Below are 21,276 nucleotides of genomic sequence, written 5' to 3' on the forward strand. Positions count from 1 at the left end.
GCCTATTGCGCCAATTATGCCTATTCATTTCTCTGCAATTCATCTTATTTTGATTTTTTCCCCACCAGGTATAACATGACAAGCACAAGGCAACCCAATTACCTGGGCCCATAATGACCTAGAACAAGAGAGACATTCATCATTCCAGAATCTTAAACTGTGTAACATCTACAGGTATTTTGCAATTAGTAGCTTAATGCCAGCTTTGCAGCGAAAGGCACGCGAAGCATTTATGCTCGTTTCTGGGCGATGCTCATTTGAATTGGTAGAAATAGAGAGTCCTTGAGAGCGCCACTGCATATGTGTCTGCTCACATATACCATTCAATAATATTTCGGCTTATTCATTAGCACACTGAGACACAATCCTTCCCCCGTAGTTGGAAAGAGTGTGAGAATAGCCTTGAGCAGGTTGCACTCACTTCCTCTTTCATTTCTCTCCTTTTAAAGCTGTACCTTCGTCACTGGATACTCTCACGTCCACATCCACGCTAGAGAAGAGTTTCAAAGCACAAGGGACTGGGTTGTGCATTGAGAGGGGAAAACATTGCGTCAGGGAAGGCCAAGTGACAATTATCTGGAAACTTATGCAGGTGGCTTCCAAGTACTTAAGCCGCCCCCTCTAGTCGTTGGATAAACAAACAAGCCAACCTTGACATCTTCAGGGATTTTTTTTTTTAAAGCGATCGGAAAACTGATGTATTTTGACACCTGGAAACATGCAAAAATAGAAAAATACATTGTGCTTTCACATGTGCCAACACATTAGGCCTATTGAACTGCACGCTGACAGCTTTTAGAGAGTCTAGATCTTTGAGCATTTGACCTTCTCATTCTTGTGGGATTTTTTTTTTTAGTTCGTAGGTGGCAAGTGCTTCTTTAATTATGGATGCATATTAATAATGCAACTGCTTTTGTACAAAGAATTGATGGGATGGTGGTTCAAGGATTTTACTTTTTTCTGCTAAGAGGGCTTTATTCGTGGTAAGAGGGCTTTTAGTTAACACAATGGCTGTTGTTTCCTCCTTTTACTTCACTCTGGAGTATTCTCAGAATTTCACAAAGTTATCTATAAACGAGGTGAAGTCGTGATATAGTTACGTTGCTGACCAGCTGACTCATGCATTGAGTCCCATTTGAGCATATGCATGTGCTCAGGGTTTTGAAATGGAACAAGTAGATCAGATTTAATTTACAAAATGAAGAAGGCATTTCTTGATCAACAACAACAGCTTGTAGTTTATGCAGAACTTCTTTTTCAGGTCTCTCTCTCTCTCTCCCCTCCCCCCCCGTCCTTTACCATGACAGATTCTATTCAAGCCTAAAGCTTGCATATGCTTTCACCAACAGAGATTGGTCCATTAAATTGTACCACCTTTCATACATTTGTCAATTTCTTTGGCCCAATTCAGCTAAAAGAAATGGGTGTTTTAAAGGAAGCTGAAGGTAATCTTGTATGTCTGATATGTTTGATTGCTAAAGCAGATTCATCTGATAATTTCAGTTTGAAAGCAATTAAGCTGTCAGTTTTTACTTGTCACATAGTCTACATTAATCAAGGTCATTACTATTGTATCCTAAAGAAATGTTATAAAACTGTTCAGCAAATTCAAATATCTTTTTGCTCTTTTTGTCTGGGCAAATATCAGCTTGGTACAAATTAGGGTAATGTGTCAAAGACAACATTTGGTTCAGGCCAATTTGACTTGGACTGCTTCAGGTACAACTCACTTCACTTTGGGTCCAAATTGGCCCCTCACTTTAGAAACTTCACAGTTTCATGTTACTCCACATTGACTTATACAGTGGTGCCCCGCAAGACGAAATTAATTCGTTCCGCAAGTTTTGTCGTCTAGCGAATTTTCGTCTTGCAAATCACGAAATCTCATAGGAATGCATTGAAAATCAATTAATGCGTTCCTATGGTCAAAAAAAGTCCAAACAAAGCCAAATTTGGTACAACAACAGTTTATTAACTGCTCTTTAAAGTCACACATACTGTAAAGAGCAGTTCAAAAATTGAAGGGAAAATAAATTAACTTTATAAACAAAACATGTCTTTGTTTTTAGACAAAGGAAACAAAGTCACGAGACGTTTTCGTCTTGCGAAGCAAGCCGATAGGTGAAATTCGTCTTGCGAGGCAAATTGAAAACGGAAAAACCTTTCGTCTAGCGAGTTTTTTGTCTTGCGAGGCATTCGTCTTGCGAGGTACCACTGTATAGGGAAATATCACAGAAATGGAGGATATCTGCAGGCCCAGTAGCTATTCTGAGCTTTCGGCCCTCTCTGCCAGAAAGTTCAGGGAAATGGATATAGAGCTGATTATTATTTATCCTAACAACAACCAGGTTAGGCAGAGGGCTAGGTCATTACCTCAAAGTTGCCAAATTAACCTCATGTTGGAATTAGGATTTCAGCCCAGGACTCCCTAGTCCAGAATATTTTTGAATGCCTATGAAGCCTTCATGATTCCTGCTTTATGTCTGCCTGGAGTGCAGCAAAATCTAATTTGCAAACTGTGCCTTAAATGAACTGTTCTCACAAATCAAATGTTACTACTGCATAATAAAATTTCATACCATGTCAAACTGGGAGGGGTGGCTAACACCCCAGAGGACAGGATCACACTTCAAAACCACCTTGACAGATTAGAGAACTGGGCCAAAACAAACAAGATGAACTTTAACAGGGAGAAATGTAAAGTATTGCACTTGGGCAAAAAAAATGAGAGGCACAAATACAAGATGGGTGACACCTGGCTTGAGAGCAGTACATGTGAAAAGGATCTAGGAGTCTTGGTTGACCACAAACTTGACATGAGCCAACAGTGTGACGCGGCAGCTAAAGAAGCCCATGCAATTCTGGGCTGCATCAATAGGAGTATAGCATCTAGATCAAGGGAAGTAATAGTGCCACTGTATTCTGCTCTGGTCAGACCTCACCTGGAGTACTGTGTCCAGTTCTGGGCACCACAGTTCAAGAAGGACACTGACAAACTGGAACGTGTCCAGAGGAGGGCAACCAAAATGGTCAAAGGCCTGGAAACGATGCCTTATGAGGAACGGCTAAGGGAGCTGGGCATGTTTAGCCTGGAGAAGAGGAGTTCAAGGGGTGATATGATAGCCATGTTCAAATATATAAAAGGATGTCATATAGAGGAGGGAGAAAGGTTGTTTTCTGCTGTTCCAGAGAAGCGGACACGGAGCAATGGATCCAAACTACAAGAAAGAAGATTCCACCTAAACATTAGGAAGAACTTCCTGACAGTAAGAGCTGTTCGACAGTGGAATTTCCTGCCAAGGAGTGTGGTGGAGTCTCCTACTTTGGAGGTCTTTAAGCAGAGGCTTGACAACTATATGTCAGGAGTGCTCTGATGGTGTTTCCTGCTTGGCAGGGGGTTGGACTCGATGGCCCTTGTGGTCTATTCCAACTCTATGATTCTATGATTCAAAAGAAAGTCTCTGCATATCACATGTTAAAACAGCTCTTCGGCCTGTCTTTAGTTTTCCCCCCTAAAAATGTGAAAAAAATTATAAATCAGTGATTTAGAAAAGCTTATATTCCACCATCTTGATCATGCTAAAAGTTAAATTAGAGATATGTCCAAAGCAAACATTTTGAAAATAATTCTGATAGTCCCCAAACTGCTAGAGATCTTTTCTTTTCTTTTTTTGCTCCTTACTCAACTTCTCTAAACCAACAGAAAACAATCTACACAAATAAACTTGAGATTCAAACAAGCACCTGTTTTATATGTTGGAAAACATATTCAGAAGGTAAACAGACTTTCCAGATCACACTGCATTTACAAAACCCTCATAGCCTCATTCAGTCTTCTCCAGAACAGTCTGCATGAGAATCACATAGTCTTGTTCAATTTTCCCCTGGAATAGATGTCCAGGAACCACTAAAGTAAAATAAGCCATTCAGTGAAAAGGTCACTGATCTTTGCTATTGTGTTACTGCTATGCTTCTAGGCACAGTAGTACAACCTCATTTATCTAAACCATCTGGAAGTTGTCAGGAGCCTATGTGGAAGTACTGTTTACATTACTTTATACATTCACTCTGAATTTGGATAACAAGGAGGTTTGAATAATCTAGATTTGATAAACCAAGGTTGTATTGCATGTGATTTGTTATGTTTCAGATTTAAATGTCTGGACCTCCTATAATCCCACCTCAAACTTTGCATCATAGTTGTCAGGGCTGGGCAGAGGGGGAGGAATGGTGGAGACCGCCTCCCCATCCTGACCCTTCCAGGAAGGAGGAAGAGGAAGACAGTATAGATTTACAACAGTGGTTTGTGGGAGGTCACAGCTCAGAGGCAGATGAGGGGAAAAGTTGAGAAATAATAGGAGAGCAGATTCAGGCAGAGCTGGAGCAGCAGCTGGCTGACACTCTAGAAAGCATCCCAGACCCGCCATCTCCCAGAACCCGGCGAGACTTAAAAGTAGGAGAGCAAAGAGCTCAAAGACAGAGGGCACTTAGTGGTGCTTGTAAAAGAGGTAATGATGATCATGAATGAGGAAGTGGGAGAGAAGGGGTGGGGGTGGAGATTCACTCAGGACAACGCCATTATCCAAGAGGCTGGGTTCTATAGCCTCTCTCTGTAGAGTTTGAAATAAAAAAGGATGGTAAGAAACTTTTCCTTGACTTTATACTTTCCTGGGCAACCAGTCAGAAGCCGCTGACAGCATCCTGACAGAGGTACAGATTTGTTGTCTTCATGAACAGAGTTGATGATGGTTTTGTCCCCCACTATGGGATTGCAGCCCTTCATAAATGGAGATATTTTGAAGGCCCTCAGTAGAGCACCCAGACACCATAAGTGCTCATGCAACTACCAATTGGGACGTTTTATTTTGGATTTTGGATCCAAGTCACTGTAAATAACAAACAAACGAGATGTCTTCTTAGGAAGCAGTTATCTGATATGACCTCTAACTTGCCACTACAGAAATTAATTATAATTAGTAGTTTCAGTTATCAATAACTGGCCTATAAAGAGCAAGGCATTTCAACATGGAGAATATATCCGAGAGTAATTTGAATTCAGACAATTCCCGTCCTTGGTTAATTCATAACAAACACAGATTTCTCATTGAAGCACTGCATATTAATGCACACTTTGATAAACTAGCTGTATTACTTGCAAGTTTCAGAGAATGATTTATTCCTGTTTTTATGGGTTTTATATATATATGAAACCCTTTTAAGGGTTGGAAGCAAATTGCTGCAGTTATAAAAGTATGCTGGCATAAATTTTTAGACAGAGGAAAGAAATATGTGTAGCAATTTGCAAGTGCTATAAAGACTTAGTTTTATCAGATTTGAATATTACAGTTATTGCAGGAAAAGACAGCCTTATTCAGGAAAAGCCTATTTGGTTTAACCGGAGAAGTCCTAAACAGACTGCATGAGTAAGGGTTTACAACTGGAGTTACTTCTGAGAAAGCAGTCACAGCTAGGGAATCAACCTTCTGTTTCCGCTTGCTGCTTCTGATAACAGAATGTTCATATTCTTGTGTTTCTGTTCACAGTGATCCAGTTTGAAATACAAAATATATGTAACACAATATTACAGTTCAGGAACTATAATATTTGAATTATCCATATCCTCCTCCTCCCTTACATGTACTCACCAGTGTACATGGCTTGCTAGTAGTAAGAAAAAAATGACAACTTATTTTTAAAGATATCACGACAGGATTGTTGAACAACTCTGAGAATTGAAGCTCTGTGAGGGGAACAAGTTCGGGGTCTCCTCACAGCTCTCAGCGTCCTTAACAAACTACAGTACCCAGGATGCTTTGGAGAAAGTCAGGGCTGTTTGAAGTGGCACGATACTGCTTTAAATAGAAGGCACAGAAGTGGTGACAGACTGGGATATGGCAGAGTGAGGAAGAAGAAGAAGAAGAAGAAGAAGAAGAAGAGGAGGAGGAGTTTGGATTTGATATCCCGCCTTTCACTCCCCTTCAGGAGTCTCAAAGCGGCTAACATTCTCCTTTCCCTTCCTCCCCCACAACAAACACTCTGTGAGGTGAGTGGGGCTGAGAGACTTCAGAGAAGTGTGACTGGCCCAAGGTCACCCAGCAGCTGCATGTGGAGGAGCGGAGACGCGAACCCGGTTCCCCAGATTACAAGACTACCGCTCTTAACCACTACACCACACTGGCTCTCAGGAGGGGTTGCTGGTCAAAGGAAAAGGGTCACAAACTCCAGTGGGCAAGCTTTTACATATCGTTGAAATGACTGCATCCTGGTCACAGTGGTGCTGCTACGGGTGGGCTGGCTGGGTGGTCTGACACTCATGTCCCCCCACATGATGCTGTCACAGTGGGAATCCCCATAACATATTCATTGTTTTGTTCCTTAAAGAATTCACAGGAAATATGCTTCTGCACAGCTGGAGAAAAGCTTACCACAGCCACATGCCTCCTGCCATCTTTAATTCTGCAGAGGGGTCTACAACCCCTGTGGGCCCAGCAACACCCTGAGATGCAGACATTTTTGCTACTGACCAGGCATTTGTATAATAAACTAGTTCTGGAAATTTCTGACATCCTGCTCAGATGGATTGTGGGAGGTGTATAGGTTTGAGTAGAATCCAGCAAATTCTGAGGTTATTTGTTGGGTGGAGAATGTCATGTTACCATCTTTTTTTTAGTGATGCGGTATATTCTCATTTTGAGTGATCCTTTTCCCCTGCCCCCTTTCATCTCTTCGCTAATAGTCTGGAGTTTATTTCCCATATTTGTAAAAGTGTTGTTTTGAGTATAGAACATTGATAATTGTTTTATTGATCTCTAGTGAGTCAATTTCCCTTCCTTTTTTTGTTCTATAAGTTTGAGGAGTTTCCCAGCTTTATTCTGTATACAACACTAATGTCTCATATCATATGTAACTGAGATATAGAAAAGACTTAACAACCTGAGAAAAGAGACAATGTACATACTTTTGTAAACCAAGAAAATCTTTTTTTTTAAAAAAAACTAGCTTTGGGTGCTGTTTTAATGATATTACTTGTTGCTTGGTTGTTGTTGTTAGGACCTTATGGTCTAAACAATGTGCTATTTTGTAAGGTTGGTTGTTAGAAGCCCTCAACTCCAGACTGGAGGAAGGGTGGAATTTAGGAATCTTGGAAAATATAAATATTTGAAGCTTTGCTCCAGCAGCAGTTTGGCTGCTGTGAGGTTTTGTCTTTTTTAAATAAATGAAGCAACACATGATGGGGTGCGGTGCCAGCTGGCTGTTGAGGAGGAAGATGAAGCTACTAGGCAGGCAAGCAGGCATGCTATGTGACAGGAACCCGTCCCCATTCCTAACCTTTATTCAAAACTTATTATAGAGATTTTTGAATATGCTGAAGGCAAACAGAGGCAAAAGTGGGTGGAGGAATAAATTTAAAGTTTGCATTTGTACAGGAGGATAACAAAAACACTCCTCCATTCAGAGAAGCAAGAGGAAGGATCAGAATTCAAGGATGCATTCCAGCCAGGCAAAAACACTTGGGGGGGGGGAGCAGAGGAAGAACTGTGAGGGGAGAGTCTTCATCAGGCAAGGCCTTCTTCCACCTCTCTTGTCCCTCCCTCCGGCAATAAAGGTAAAGGACCCCTGACCATTAGTTCCAGTGGCGAACGATTCTGGAGTTGCAGTGCTCATCTCACTTTACTGGCCGAGGGAGCTGGTGTACAGCTTCCGGGTCATGTGGCCAGCATGGCTAAGCTGCTTCTGGCGAACCAGAGCAGAGCACGGAAATGCTGTTTACCTTCCCACCGGAGCGGTACCTATTGATCTACTTGCACTTTGACGTGATTTCGAACTGCTAGGTTGGCAGGAGCAGGGACAGAGCAACGGGAGCTCTCTCCGATCCTCATAAGGGAGCTGTTCCTGGAAGAAGAACTGTGAGGGGAGAGACTTCATCAGGCAAGGCCTTTTTCCACCTGCCTTGCTCCACCCTCTAGTCTCTGCTTCTCAATTTGTATTGTATTATTTGATGTACTGTGCCTTGCTGTTTTATTTATTGTAGTTTATTGTAACTGTTAAGAGTGAATTTCTTTTTAACTTTTATATGCTGATATTATTATTTTATACTATTCTAATGATTGTTGAATGTTACTTTTGATGTAGGTTGCTTATTTTGAAGTTATGCTTTATTACCATTTTTTTATTGCATTAGATTGTTATAAGATGTACACGTTTTGTTTCTTCAATTTGTAAACCGCCTTGAGCATTGTAAGATAGAAAGACAGTATGCAAATTAAAAATGATGATGATGAAGTTAGGGGTGTGGCTTGGGGAGAGTTGCAAGGGCCATATAAGGAGAGCTGAAGGGACACATTTAATGTTCCTCACCCCTGATTTAGTGGGTGCTCGTCAATGTTAGTAATATGCAAGGTATTTAAGTCCACTCATTGCAGTGGGCCTATGAGTATGACTTAGATGCATATGGGTGGTGTAATTGTAGGTAACCTAGGAGGCCAGGATTCAAATCTTCATTCAGCCATGAAGCGCACTAGGTGGCCTTAGGCAACTCACTTGTCAGAAATTCTGAAGATTAAATGAGGTTGGGGAGACCCATGTATGCCAGCTTGAGCTTCTTGGAGGAAAAGATGGCATAGAAATGCAATAAACAAAATCAATATAATTCATTGTTGTGTGTGTGGGGGGGGAATGAATTCAAGATACGCTTCAGAAACATTTGCTGCAGTTCTTAAATAGTTTGTGTTTGTTATGAAAATAAAATGTGTTTACAAAAAGTTTGATTTGCATAACGGATGGGAGAATATCTAGCATATGGTCAACAGATCAATGCACATTGTACTCAGTGTATTTATAGTATTGTAGCATTAACAATAGTGTTGAGTGATGACAGATAAGACTACATGCAAACAGTCTTGTTTTAACTCTGTAAATGTTTTTGGGAAATGAGCCATTTCTCAGACCTTTCAAGTTTGATCAAAGAAGGTCACGTTTCATGTTTCACTCTGCTGCAAAAGTAATCTTGGAATAGCACAAACAAAAGGTTACAAAGACCATGTTCTAAATAACACAAAATTAATAAAGTACCAATTATCACGAAGAATATATTTGTTAGATAATTAGCTCCTGCAATTTTAAAATAACTTTTTCTCAAAATAATTTAATTGGCTTCAACAAACAATTTGAAGAGAAGAGATTTACATCTAAAAATGGATATGAATGATTGCATTAAAATAAACACACATTTAAGCCGAAATATTCTATGCCTATTGGGGTGTTTGATTTATTATGTTATTACATTCACATTCCACCTTCTGTCATGGAACTCAAGGTAGCATTCATGTGGTTCCCAGGTATTCACCCATCCAAGCACTGACCAGCCCCAGACCTCCTTATGTGTCTTCAGACTATACCTTCAGACCTGTTCTGCACAAGAATGTATGAACAGCCCTATTGGATCAGGCCAAATGCCCATCTGGTCCACCATTTTGTTTTCACAGCGGCCAACAAGATGTTGCTAGGAAGCTCTCAAGCGGAAGACCTCTAAAGGAAGACAGACTTCTATTTATGTTATATCCTGCTGGTTTGTGTTTGACTTTTAGGAACTTTTTTGAGCTACTGTTTCTGAGATTTCTGGTGTTTTTCTATGGTTTTTGTTTCCCCCCCCTATGGTTTTATATTTTATTATATGTCTCTCATTTAGCTTGTAAACCACTTTGTGAAGATTTTGAAAAGTGACATCCCATTTGTTAAGAAAAATAAGATGCGTTTGTCTGACATTGTATGAACGCAGGCAATCTCACATTTGCAATTTCACAAACCATTCGTGGAATCTTGTCCTTTGGTTGCCTTTGGGTTCTTAGGGTTAAAGTGCCATGTTCTGCCATATACACAGAAGTGGATGGCTTGGTGGGGCAGAAGCACCTACCTGACCTCCCACCAGATGAATTCCTATTGTTTTCCACCAGGGGGAGTGGTGAGGCAGCAGCAAGTTCAGCTTGGTGCAAATGCAGCAGCTGAGCCAATCTGGCACTCCTGCTGAGGTGCTTGCACTAAACTGCCCTCTCTGCTGTTTTTCCCCTTCCCTTCTCTTTCCTGGTAAGCAGCAGCAGCAGTTAGGAGGTCATGTAAGTGCATCCATCCACTATGGCTCCTAAGATCAAAACAGTGTTGAGTAGTCACACAGAATCTCTTACACATTGGATTCTATGGTGTGACTCTAATGCACAGCTTGTCTGTGCTGGGGAACTCCCAAGGTGCTCTGCTGTCAATTGTTAAGCACATTTTAACCCCCTAATTGAAATGCTGCAATCTGTTTTTTTCTATGGTCTTCTCTCCCGCTTGAAAATATCTGCAGTTTTTAAATATGCTCTGAGCTACTTCCATTCTGCAATGATGCCACCACATCATTTATGAAAGCAAAAGCCAAGGTAACGGCAGCGACAGGGGAGTTTGTACCAACTGGAGAGGTGCACTGTCTTGCAAGAAAGAGCAAGGCAAGGACACAAAGAGAAACTAAGGATAATGGGGACTGAAAATGCTGTCGCTGGTGATGTAGCCCAAAGAGGATAAAAATGACAACAGCCCAGTTTTAGCAGAAACCGTGAAACTGGTTATAGGTGCCTGTTCAATATCAGGGAAGATCATTGGGCTGTTATCTTACTGACAACCTAATTGATCTGGCATTCACTCCACTCTGTGATTACAGAAGTGGTCTGGAACTCATGCTGCTTACCAGCAACCAAGGTAGCTATTATTCCATTTAAAAAACTAGAACAGAAATGAGGAAATAAAAATAACTCATGCGGATTGCTGGGAGGGTACCTGGTGCCTGTGGTTCATCAGACCAGGCACTGGCTGTGGGTACCAGGACTCAGAAGAGCCCCTCCCTGGCCTGACCCACCACACACTCACTACTGGGCCCAGGTGACGGTGTGAGGGCTTCCCACCTCCATCTTCCTGTTGCCTCACCTGGACTCTGAGAAAGGGCCAAGACAATCCTTCTCAGAGTCAGTTATTCTGGGTGATGTGGCCAGGAGAATGGCTGCACTGCTGCTGTGGTTTGACTTGGCTGCCAGAAAGCTATCTTAAACTTATAATTTTTACAAAAGATATTATTTTTTAATTTTAAGCTTAAAACCTTTTTCTAGCCACCAAGGCAAACTGTCTAGAATGCCCAAAAGGACCCTGGAATTCTGCCACCTCTTAAAGGTCGTCTAATAATGATATTTTCTATAATAGAATCTTGACCATCTTCTCAGGAACATTCAAAGGTACTTCTTCAGATTATCTAAGCTTGGAAATGGGATTCTGCCAGTTAAAATCACAGTCAATGTGTATATTTTCAATAATTGGACTGAACTAATGAACATATTAGAGGAGAAATTGCCTAGAATTGGCTCAGCACTATTTCCAATAATAATAAATGGATTACTCCTGCTCCGGTCAAGCTGCAATCAAATTTTATTCTTGTTCATGTATTTGAAGGCCAGTTGGACAATTAAGGTAGCTTTTGGACTGTCTTAATTAATGATCCCTGATGAGGAATTTGCTCGTATATTGGTTTGATGTTGTTGTGTCTGTTCTGTTTTTATGTGTATGGCATTTTTCAACTGTAATTTCATTATGACTTATAGCCAACACAGATAATATTTATGCACAATCCTTACAACTACCCTATAAACAAGGGTTAGGAGTAAGGTCTTTGGCAAGAATTATTTATATCGCTATGTGAGAGGTGATGGTAGAAAGCAATAAAATATGAATGTTTTGAAAATGAAATATTGTGAAAGGAAAGATGAAGAGGACACAAATAATTCAGTTCAACAGATTTCAGCCTAAAATAGATATCAGGAAGGTATTTGCAAAAGGCAGGCATAGGTAGTGGAAAAAATTAGAGGATGAATAATTTTGTCAGGGCTGAGCCACAGGCAGCTGCCTAAGATGGGCCAGGAGCTAGCAACCAGCAGGTTAGCCAGGAAGTCAGAGCTCAGGGATGAGCCAAGACATCAGAGATGAGAAACAAGCAAAACCGAAGGGTGAGACAAAGCTGAATAACATGCAGAAAAAGTCAGGAAGACCTTGTTACTCAGGTTTGGGTCCAGGACCAATAGGAACACTTTTATAGCCCTTCCTATTCAGCAGTGTCCAATGGCCATCTTTAGTGGGTGGGACTAGCCCAGTGTTGGAATATAGTTAATGGTTAGGTAGGTGCTCCTAAATGCTGTTCAATGGCTCACTACACAGAGTAGTAAACACCCAGATGTGAATGTTCATTCCCGGTATGAGCCTTGGCAGCTGCTGGCAATTTAGCACCAGTGCTACGCTATTCCCAGAATATAGCTTGGTAGTGGATCTTGGAGGACAATGTTTTCTTGACAATCTGAAGACCCATAAAATGCCATGTTAATGTCTCATCAGTAAATTACATGTTACACATGCAATTTAACGAAAAGTGGTCATAGGGAGGGGCTGCGATTTTGAGCAAAGGAATGGCAGAATTCACTCTATCATTTCTCCACTCAAAACCGCTCCCCCAGTCCTGGTCGGGGAAGATGGGGGTGGGTGACTTGGAGCAAGAAAACGGCTAACAGTGAAAAGGGTGAAATAACTCCTTTCCTCTGTTGCTGCTCTGCTCACAGCCTTCTGTCATGACTAAAACACAGCCCCCTGCAATACTCCAAGAAAGACACAGATAATGAAGAAATGAAGGCTGTTTCACTCAGAGGGAGGAGACCCTCAGGGGGGTGAGAACCCTTAGAAAATGAGACTTCCTCGATGTAGAATTCAGTGCTAGATGAATGAGACAAAAGTTGTGTAAGTCAATACTGCCATCTCTTTATGGAGGTGGGGCCAACTGCAATAGGCTAGGCCTTGCCAGCCTACATAAGGTTTCAGGTGGCCCCATTACGTGACTGAGACAACCTCAGCTAGTAGGGCCCACTGGGAACTTCTAAGGATCCTGACCTGTTTAGAGAGACCTGACCTGACTTTGTCCAACCAGACTTTGTCCAGCTTCACTTAACTGACCTGACTTTCCCCAGAACTGCCTTGACCTGTGGGTCTGACCTGACTTGACCTGTTTATTGCTTCCTTTCCTTGCAAGCCCTAAGCCCCAGCTGAACAGAAGACATCCCAATGCTGCTTTTCATTTTAAAAATGCAAGGGCTTTGTTACACAGATTTATATATAATATGCATTTGGGAGATCAAACCTCTGAGATGTTATTCTGTAGCAAAACAAACAGCCATATTGGAAAAATTGCTCATTTTTAGGTAATGAGGGGAAAGCAAATAGACCAGGCCTAAAGGGCAAAGCTTTGCTGTAGATTGGAAACATAATAAACAGGAGGGAACAAACTTGTAGTAAACGGATGACTCAGAACTGAGAGAGGTTAATAGCAAGGTGCCCATGGGGTTTTCTCCTAACCCAAGGGTATTTCATATATTAATGAGTTGAAAAAGGATATGAACAGCAATTCGTTGAAATTTGCTGATGACTCAAAACGATTTCACTAGCCCATTGAGGATTGTGAGAACTGCATGTTCCATATGCATTGGAAGACCTTTGCAGGTAAAGGGTTCATGAGGCAGTCCAACAAGCACTCTTCTTGTGCATCCACCAATCTTGTGCATCCACCAGTCATGCTGTTGTGGCTTTCACTGGGACAGAGGCCACTGAAATTAATGGAAATAGGGCAGCAGCAGTGGTTTGATGTCTGCTTCCTAAAGCAGTGGTCCTAAGTCATTGACTTGGAAGTAGCAGTTGGTTGATAAAGAGCATAAAAATAGCAGTTCTATGCTTGTGTCAATTCATGACAACTTTTCCTTCCAAGAAAGTATTGTGCACTTACCTTTAGCAAATTTGCTGAAGAAATCTAGCAGAAGCAAAGTTCATATTAGAGCTGTGGCAAACATTTCTGCTGCCTCCTGGCCCCCCCGGATGATTCTCCATGCATCTGTGAGGAAGAGAATTGCATTAAAAAATTATGGAAGTGGAAATTAATATGATGGTGAAATTACCATGGGTGAAGTGGGCTATGGTGGGTTTTTGATGCTGCTATTGTGCTTACCTTACTGTTGAGATGGATAAAGAGTGTTTGTGAGTGTCTTTTCTTTTAGTCTACAAATCATCACACCAGTCTGGTCCGCACTTTGCAGCCTTCCCAGAGGTCCACACCTCAAGATTGGGGGAAGACATTGTGTTGTAACTCTTCCAACATTCCTCCTCCCCAGCTCAGGAAGTGCAGGTTCCCAGGGAGATTACAGAGGTACTGGAAAAATGCTTATAGACCCCCTTGAAATGACAAGATGAGCTCAAGTCCCTACACCCACCAAAAATGAGGCAGAAAAAGGGAAGCCCCTTTCATGAGGGAAGGAAAGTTTCAAGAGACCAGGGGGCAGATCTGGGCACAACACTAGTTCATTTATCTTTTAACAAAGAGGTAAGTGTGGTCTGTGGCCAAATAGATATAGAAAATCGCTAGAGAAACAGACAAACAAAAGATAGCTTCACAAGTACCAGAAATGCTTCTTCTCACAAAATGGCTGCCTCAAGGACACTATTTAAATTGTTGCCATGGAGCAGCTCTTCTCTATGGCAAACTACGGTATGTCATTGCACACCATGTAATTAGCCCTTGCTTTGCTGTTTGTCTGTAAGCAAGAGACAAATAGCATTGGGTGGCCGAATAAAGCTTAACTGTATCTTTTCAACTGGTGGTATGAATACCACCAATGGAAAGACCTTGATCCAAGCCACGTAGGAGTTCAATATATACTTGAGCACAGGAAGAGCTAATCATACGGGGCAGTTACAACCTAAAGACAGTTTCAGAAATTCTCTGTGTGCTAATGGTAGCATGAGAAATGGCTAGGGATGGACAAATCTGTCAATTTTGATTTCTTTCAGGTTTACACTTTCAGGTCCTCGTGAAAATTCATCCTCATTTTAATGCATATTTCGCCTAGTGTTCACATTTTTGTATGTTGTTTTGCTGAATATACATATTTTACAAGCATTGCCCCTTGATATAATGCATTTTTGGTATGCATTTTTTCACTAATATATTCATTCATGCACACTTTCTCCTGGAATATGGATTTTTGAAAACATCAGTTGGTTAGAAAGTGCACCACAAAATTCACAGAAGAGTGAATTTTGAAGGATAGTTGTTCACATATTGTTTTGGGATATGCAAATTAGATAGGTTCACCTTCAAATGTGAACTGAATAGACTTTATCCCCCATTCTTAGAAATTGCCCTTAGAATGCTGTTCAGAATGTATTGCTTTGTAAGTGTCAAGGCAGGCAAGAATGTGAAGGAGAGCCATTTTTAAAAGGTAGGCTTTGCTTTCAAGCTGCAGACATGTAAACTGTAGGATGCAAAGAGCAATGTAAGTACCATTGATACAAATTGGTTTAAGAAGATATGTTTCTTTGGGATCCAACCCCTGTTCTCTCTCTCTCGGAATAAACCACCACTGAACGATAAACTGGTAGGATTTGCATGCGAACAAGAGTCTTCTATATGCTTTGAGTGAAACAGTCTGAAGGACCTTTACAAAACATTGAGAGACTCACTTAAACAGCCCCCTGAGCATATGCAAAGTCGAAACTTAGAAATAGGCATAAGGCACAGGAAAATAACATCTATTGTATTTCGGACTGCAAGGCATTTCAACACAGCAGCGTTCTAGATAACTTTTCCTTCTCTTTCTCAAAGCTATCATGCTGACATTTGGTTGCAAGCCCCTAGAGAAGGAAACTGATAAATGTAGAAAAGTCCACAAATGGAGCGACAGTATATAAATGACATGGTTAATGTGCTGGAGGAAGAAGCAGCATAAGGGAGAAAGCCCAACCAGACAAATCGGTCATTATATAAGGCAGTTTAGGAACTAGAACACAGGTCAGCCATGGAAACTGGAGGCAGGTGAATTTACAACCAGCGAAAGAAAATTGTATTTTAGGCAGCCTTTGTGAACAGCCGGTAATGACAATTACCTCAACAAAGGCCAAAAGATGAAAATTAACGAGTTTCTTTTAAAATCCATCTTTTAGGCTTTCTACAATTATCTGTGCCTTTTAAAACATTTTAAAGTCAGAATCGTAATAAGACTAGTGCATTAGTCGCAGTTAGGCCCGGCTTATTACCAAGCTCCTCTCCACTGGGGTGGCAGTTCAGGGTGCTTTGAGATAAGGACAAGGTCAGAAAGCTAGCAAATGGTCCATTGGGCTTCTTTCTCATTACTAGATTCAAGTCCATATGCACAACTAAGGGATGAGCTGGAGTAAGATGGCTTCTAGTAGCAGACAGGAAATGGAGCAAAGCAGGCCATGGGATCCAGGGAGTGAGAGGAAGGTGGGGTCAAAAGGCCACAAGGACAAGGACCAAGCCTAAGTAAAGGTAAAGGGACCCCTGACCATTAGGTCCAGTCGCGGACGACTCTGGGGTTGCAGCGCTCATCTCGCTTTATTGGCCGAGGGAGCCGGCGTAAAGCTTCCGGGTCATGTGGCCAGCATGACTAAGCCACTTCTGGCGAACCAGAGCAGCACACGGAAACGCCGTTTACCTTCCCGCCTATTTATCTACTTGCACTTTGACATGCTTTCGAACTGCTAGGTTGGCAGGAGCAGGGACTGAGCAACGGGAGCTCACCCCATCGTGGGGATTCGAACCGCCGACCTTCTGATCAGCAAGTCCTAGGCTCTGTGGTTTAACCCACAGTATGCAGGGCTAATCATGATACAAGGACAACAAGCATCACGAGAGCAAGGCTCTCCTGCTTGTCAACAAGTCACCCTAGATTCTGCAGGGGGCAGAGTTGCTGTAGGCTTGCCCAAGGTTGCATTCTGCAGTGCGGAGAGGGGAACCTTCTGGGGGCCACATACCATTGATTGGCAGGGCCGGAGCCAGTAAAGCAATGAATGTGAATTTTACCTTTGTATGGTGGGCTAGTTTCTGCACCTACACTGCTGTCTCTGTCCTTCAGACAAAAGGCACTGCAGCTGATGAGGCATAGCATCTGCTCAGTGCTTTTGAATTGGTGAAAAGTAATCCTGACCGGAGTGTCTCTCAGATTCTTTGCAAAGTGTTGTTCTTCATGACTTGGACCCAAAATCAGAGCAAGTGTTTCTGTTTATCTGGGTGTGTGTGTGTGTGTGTGTGTGTGTGTGTGTGTGTGCATTTGACCCTATTTCCCAGCATCCCTCAACCCTATGTCCGCTGAAAAAGAAACCACCGCAAGAGGAACTCTTTGGAGTGGCTACTTGAGGGGTGCAAACGGCTGCACTTCTGGTGGGTTGAAGTTGAATCTAAGCTGCATATATCTAGCACATCTAATTCAGGGTTTATTTATTTGCCGGTTCATGTTACCACAGCCTTGTTCTCTTGGGGCAGATTGCAGACCAAGCAGTTCTCAAAAGTCTGTTACTAAATTCACCTGAAAGCTAAGGTTATATATGCAAAGGTAGACTAATACACCTTCCTCTCCAGAGTCCCAGTCCTCATTGTCCAAAGTGCTGTATATTCAGTGTACTTGCTCTTTGTGCTTGCTGCTTATTTTCGTGAAATTAGCACTGTCATATATGTGAGCAGGATGTATTGATTTAAATGGGTTCTATCCAGTTCTATCCTTAAGGTGAGCATTCAGATCAGCTAAAAATAAAAGACAAGAATAACAGGAGTGAGGGTGGGGGAAGCCAGGAGGGACCTCTCTGTTTGCCGGGGAGACAAATTGAAAGCCTAGAAGCTGCTAGCTAAACTGATTGTTCATTTTCTCTGCCATTTATGTGCAAGAATGCCGCCAAAGCATATTTTTCTCAGTTCCAGAGATTTACCAACTGATAATATCACTTCATCACTTTTATGATAAATAACAACCAACTTGCTCTGTTTTGATCCATGATAATTTTTGTATGACAAATCGGGAGATCAGCAAAGGAGAAATCAGTGCTGGCTATTATCTACCAAGCATTATAATAACTTTTTTCACTCGCAGAAAGCCTGATTACAGAGCCATAATGCATCCTTTTCTATTAACAAAGTAATAAGCAGGTTCTATTCTTCCTGCAATCTCGCAACAGTCAATAGAAAACGGAAATTGTATAAAATACCCTCTAGGTTTAAGAATGTGTAATCTAAAAGTGATTCCTTCAAAGAAGGATGTTTTGTTTGTTCACCTGAAGTGTCATTATGTTAACATCAGTAACACTGCTTATACAATGCAATGTACAAAACAGGTCTGAAGATGGAGCAGAGAAAGACCCAAGTTGATATTCCCAGTCAGCCATGAAGTCACTTGCACAGAGTTCTTACCCTTGCAGGGAAGTTACATGTACAAAACTGGATCCTTGCTACAGAGGACCTTACTTTAACACAGTGTCTCCCAGCATGATGCCCTCAATAGCCAGATGTTTTGGACTACAACTCCCATTAGTCACAGTCGGAATGTCCAATGGCTGTCCAACAACTTCTGGAAGACCAGGTCCTAAACAAGACATTGGTCTTGTGTGATCTAGCAAGGCTGCTCCTTCTCCCTTTGCCCCACAGCATCTATTTGAGCTAGCTCCTTGTTTAAATATAGTGAGCTAGCTGTAGATTGGGAGTTTTGGGTGTCCTCTGCTGTCTGATCTTTGTACCCAGCCCTGATTCTCAGAATGCCAGATTATAAAGAACACATCATTATGCATTTTGGCAGCATAATAGCAGTAACCTCCCATTCAGCCTCCAAACACAAATTTGTGAAAGGCTCGTGACATATTGCTGGCAGCCCTGTGAATCTGACAGTGAATATTAGACCAAATATCAGAAGCAAAATGAATGACAATACTAGCTATTAGACTAGAAGCGAGACTCCCAGGGGAAGTGATGGAATCACTTTTTTTCTGAGGATATTTACAGCCTGAGAAGACAAAGGATATGAGCAGAACAGAGATTTATTGCAGAATGCCCACAGGGAGACTAGAGGTGCAAAGAGGCCCTTTAAATTACTAATTTCTGTGATTTATGGCTTTGAACTCTTTCACTATAGAATTTCGCAGCTCTTAATGTAGCCACCTAATGTGAGTAGTAAGAGAGAGCCTTGTGGATTCTGCTTCCTAGAGCCATTGTTTGATCTATAAGAGATGGGTTTAAAAGTTTGCACCATTCCATGGGGGGGGGGGGAGAATTGTGGTGTTATTGTGTGGGAAAGCATACAAAACCTGAAAATACTTTCCAGATATGTTTGAGACATTGCTTATATCCTGCTAGGGATGTCTTTTTAAAAATTCTAGCACAGTAAACCTAATTCTCTCTACATATGTAAAGCAGTGCATAGGAGCTAGGATCTCAACACTGAATGACTATATCCAATAATCTGGTGTGGTGGGGAATCTCAGTATGCAAAGCCTTTAAGTTTTACATTTTGTGAAAGCTTAATAATAATAATAATAATAATAATAATAATAATAATAATTTATTCCCCCCCCGGCCAAAACTGGGCTCAGAGCGGCTAACATCAAATGTATAACACATTAACATATTATCAGGCAATCAATTAAAATACATCCTAAAATCAGATCAGGATCAGAATAAAATCCAATCAAATGGCTACCCGCACATTCAACAGACTACCACCCTTCTTTATTTCTTTTCTTTCCATTCCATCCCAAAATCTCAGGGAATACAACATTAAAACATCTCTAGCAGCGTGAGATTGAATAAGATTAACGAAGTCCAAAAACACAATGGAAAGCCCTTATTGTTCTCCTAGCATAACCTTAACCCTCCCAAACTGCTTATAGCATTTTGGAAAGATGCTCAGTCTCCAATCATATTTTATTTATAAAGAAAATATCCAGATTGAGAAGCGTGTGTGCATGAAGTGCAAGATTGCCCCCATTATCTGCCATGCATTTAAGAAACCCATTAAGAACTAGAGAATGAGCACCATCCATTACCCACTGAATTAATTTTATAGTCGTTTCGCTGGTGCTGGAGCCCAGTGGCTGAATCTCAAGGAAAGCGGTAAGAACAATAAGCCTTGCTGGCTTATTGTCATGCAGCAATAACCAGTAAGAGTGAAATCTGACCCACGACTACTTGGAAGCTAGTCCCAGTGAATTCAATAAGCCTGACTAAGTGCATACAGTATAAAGGCTATGAATAAATAAGAGAAAGTCTTTCCAGCTCAACATGTACATATGTTCATTTGTCAAGGGTTCAGGTCCTATTAATACTACATCGTTAACAAGGATAATGGACAAAATTTATTAAAATGCTCAACAGGGATGCCGTTTATGGTTTTAATGAAGGAGGGGGAGGTTTTGGAAGATGGGAATGGAATTCACAACAAGGGTCAAAGGCCGGCCCCAGAATGTATGCAAACTCCTCTCTACTTGGGCCCTTAGCTGCCACTGAGATACTGATTCTCCACCATCACAGGGATGGAGAACTGGATCCAGCTGGAAGGCTGGATCCTTACTTCCTCCTCCCACTGTGGACCAGGTTTGACAGGTGGATGGGGCCTGCCAATCACCTGATGTCATCACCCTCATCTTCCTGAATGGAGAAAAGTTCAAGTGTAGAAGCAACTTGAGTTTAAATTTCAAAAACGCACAACAGTGCATCTGAAGAGCATTGTTATACTTCATTTATTTGAATACCTTATGTGAACTAGAAATATAGATGTTGCTGTGGAATAATCAAATGTGATCTGAGCTATAATTTTTAAAATCTTTTTATCTTTTATCTTTTTTTGCTTTAAAAATGTACTATTGTTTTTGTATGTGGATCTTTTATGCATTTTTATATGTTTTACTGTAATATTTTCTTTTTATTTACTAATTTTGCATTTTTGTAGGTCACTTGGATACCTCTTTTGTGTAGCAAGCAACACATAAGTTCAGTGAAGGGTGGTATTAATAATAATATACACCTTACGGTGCTCATTTTGTTTGTTACTTGTAATATGTCAAGTAGTTGGACTAAATTGCTTCTGTTTGCCTTCTTCTGTTCAGCCTAAATTGCATGTTAGGATGCTTGAAGGCTGTGACAAAAAAATGTGCCCTTTGTTTGTGGTGAGCATACAGTTTTTGTGGCCCAGCATAGCTGCGGTGTTAGGAAGCAGCAGCAGCCAAGTCATGATGTCTGCATGATGTAATAAGTAGTAAGCAAAATAAAATGGGACAGATTTATTTTAAGCCGGTGCCTGCCAACTACTGTCACTCTGTTGTCTCATCAAATTCACTTATCTTTGTTAGTACATAACCCAAGAGGCGGAGAGGTTGGATGTCTTAAAAGAATTA

The sequence above is a fragment of the Podarcis vaucheri genome (genome assembly GCF_965113315.1).
Source record: "Podarcis vaucheri genome assembly, chromosome: 4".
Classification (NCBI taxonomy): Eukaryota; Metazoa; Chordata; class Lepidosauria; order Squamata; family Lacertidae; genus Podarcis; species Podarcis vaucheri.